We start from the raw sequence: 3,303 nt of genomic DNA, 5'->3' as shown, positions 1-3,303 counted from the left end.
AGCGATGCGGGCGGCGCTGTCTTCTTGTCAGACTGGTCAGTGGAGCGGCCAAGTGACTGCGGTCACTTTGGCTCAGTCGACTGAAGGGCGTGTGTCAGGATAAGTTGTCAGGCCATCTTTGCATTAAATGCTCCTGCGATACGGTCGGTCGTCGTGGCGATTTGGCCAAGGTTGCTTCTAGGCGAAGACCGGGCCTCGAGCGAGCCGAAGGCGTGTCCGTTGCTTGAGGGGACCCTCGGGCGAGACGTAGATCCTCCGGGGTCGGCTGCCCTTGCCCGAGGCTGGGCTCGGGCGAGGCGAGATCGTGTCCTTGAGTGGACCGAGCCTTGACTTAATCGCATCCATCAGGCCTTTGCAGCTTTGTGCTGATGGGGGTTACCAGCTGAGATTAGGAGTCTTGGGGGTACCCCTAATTATGGTCCCCGACAGTAGCCCCCGAGCCTCAAAGGGAGTGTTAATACTCGCTTGGAGGCCTTTGTCGCACTTTTTTGCAATGGGATCGGCCTTTCTCGGTTGCGTTTTGTTCCGGTGGGTGCGCGCGAGCGCACCCGCCGGGTGTAGCCCCCGAGGCCTCGGAGGAGTGGTTTGACTCCTTCGAGGTCTTAATGCGTTTCGCGATGCTTCGGCCGGTCTGGTTGTTCCCTCATGCGAGCTGGCCGTAGCCCGGGTGCACGGTCGGGTCCCAAGTTCTCGGGCTGGTATGTTGACGCTGTCAACGGTTTGGCCGGAGCCGGGTTTGCGAGAGCAGCCCCCGAGCCTCCGCACAGAGCGAGAGGACGGTCAAGGACAGACTCGACTTCTTTACATATGCCCCTGCGTCGCCTTTCCGCAAGGAGGAGGGGGGAAAAGCGCCATGTTGCCCTTGGAGGGCGCCAAACATAGTGTCTCCAGTGAGCAGCTAACGGGTAATCCGAGTGGACGCCCATGCCCCATTTGTTAGGGGTCGGCTAGAGGCCCGGAGGCGCGCTCCAAAAGTACCTGTGGGTGATTTGCCGGACCCGGTCCCCTTTTGACGGGGTCCGAGGGCTCGATGCCTCCCTCTGATGGGATTCCGTTACAAAATCGTTCCCGTTGGTCTCGGAAATGTCCTAGGGTACCTCGGGAGCGTAGCCCGAGCCTTGGTTATGTATCAAACGTACCCAGGGTCATCTCTCGCTCTGCGTCTGAGGCAGCTATGAACCCTTCGAGGGCCAGCCTACGAACCCCTGATCAGTAGTGGGCGCGGAGCCCGAGTGGCCTGAGGCGGCCGTTGAACCCTTCCGAGGGGCCGGCCTTCGAACCTCTGACCAGTAGCGGGCGCGGAGCCCGAGCGCTCTGAGGCGGCTGTTGAACCCCTCCGAGGGGCCAGCCTTCGAACCTCTGATCAGTAGGGGGCTCGGGGCCCGTTTCCTTCGCGGAGAAGGATCCCTTTCGGGGTATCCCCTTTCCCGGTCCCTTTTGTAAGAGAGAGAAAGAGGAAAAGGATACGAAATCGAATAACGTGGCGCACCTTTTTTGACACGGTCATTATGGCGGAGGTGAAGCGTCGCCTGCTTCGCCTGCCAAAGGTGCCGCCTGTCCTGCCGCAGAGTTAATGCGACGGGACGAGTGGTTCGCGGGGCAGCCGTTGCGCGTGCGCGAGTCGTTCGAGGAACGGAACATGGGCGCGACGTCTTCACGCCGTGGGAGAGGGTTCTCTCGCTGTCCCAGGAGGGGACGTGAGCTTGGCTGACGACTTGACCGCTGCTTCCGCCTGCCTGCCACTGCCATTACTACTGGCCCATTTCTGGCCGTATCGACCGTCACGCCTTCTCCCGTGGCTGACTGACCCGTGACCGATGTGCTTGGTTGGCACTGTTGGGTCGTGCGCAGGGTTGCCTCGAGTCGCGGTACTGGTTCCGCAGTCGAGGAGGCACGGTAGTGGCGCGAGTGGTGGTGCAGTTTCTTGCATGTAGCAACCGGCACACTGGTTACATGACGTGTGGGCCTGGGCCACCATGCTGGACGTGTTGAAGTCGAAAGGGTGCGCCCCCTTGGCGCGGTTGCATGCCGCCTGCATGGCGGTCCGCCCTTTCACCCGCTGGTCTGGGCGAAAGTGGAGGAATGCTTGTAACCGCTGGGCAGTTGCGCGCACCGCGCATGGCAGTTTGGCTTCTTCTGCCTTGGGCCAGCTTGCACGATGTGTGGGACCCACCCCCCGTGCCGTAGGGGGAGGACCTTGGAGCGTATTGGAGAAGACTCAGCCTGCGATGGCTGAGGACGCAAGTGGGGAGAGTTGCCTTTAAAAGGAGGGTGACCCCCTTGAAAGGCAACCATGTCTTCGCGCTCCCCTTATGCATCGCGTCTTTCCACCTTCCGAGCCCCCGGATGGGGAACACTCGCAGTCCTTCCGCCTTGTCGTTGGAGGAACGCAACTTCGCGGAAGTTGGTACCTTTCAGCCATCGTTCGGCTTCAAGGATTTTCATCAGACAGCCTGGCCGCATCCCCTCGCCGGTGGTCACCCAAGACGATGACCACCAGTTCGATGGTGGGGAGAAGCGAGCCGGGCTGCGATCTTGGTCTCGCCCTCAGCTTCAAGGATCTTCATCATCCTTGCTGGGGCAGAGAGCGAGGTGAGCCAGGGCTCTACCTCCCGCACGGGTCGGCTGGCCACCTCCTCTTCCAGCTTCTGGTGGTGGAAACCATCCTCCAACTCTGCGGAGGAGGCGTCCTCCAGCCATGTCGGGGAAGGCGAACTGTTGCTGCCCAGTTAGGATGCAACATTCCGTCCTCCTCCTCGCTTTCGTGGCGAGGACGGGAGCGAGGACCTGTCGGTGCACTTTGGAGTGGCCCGCGCTCGCCGGTGTGGCGTTGGTGGAGGGGCGGACGCCGCCGTCGGTGCTGACGTGGTGGTAGCTGGAGAAAGCTTCCCCATCGTCGAAGCCATCAGCGCCGCCTGCGGACCGACCTCCGGTTCTTTGGCTTTAATGTCTGGTTCGCTTCCCTTGAGCGAGGACGCGAACGAGAGCCTTCCGGTGGTTGCATCCGTCCTGGGACCATAGCTGCTGCTGTAGAGGTCGCTGGCGAGTCGCTCGGAGCTTGTCGCCCCGCAGGCTCCCCGGTGTGGAGGTTGTTCATACCCGCGGGGATGGAACCGGAGTTCCATTTGTAATGGCACCTTGAGTGCCGGTGTCTGTTCATTGTGGCTGTCGGGGCCTGAACATGTATGTATTTTTGGCACGGAGCCGTGTTTTTTCCTTATTTCGAGCACTAGGATTCGCCTGTCGGCTAACTGAACCGCTCAACCAAGTGTGAGTTGCCTCGTGCGAAGGTGACGAGTGAGG

Source organism: Zea mays, chromosome 2 (genome assembly GCF_902167145.1).
Source record: "Zea mays cultivar B73 chromosome 2, Zm-B73-REFERENCE-NAM-5.0, whole genome shotgun sequence".
In the NCBI taxonomy this organism is placed as follows: Eukaryota; Viridiplantae; Streptophyta; class Magnoliopsida; order Poales; family Poaceae; genus Zea; species Zea mays.
Note: the sequence above shows the minus strand (reverse complement) of the source record.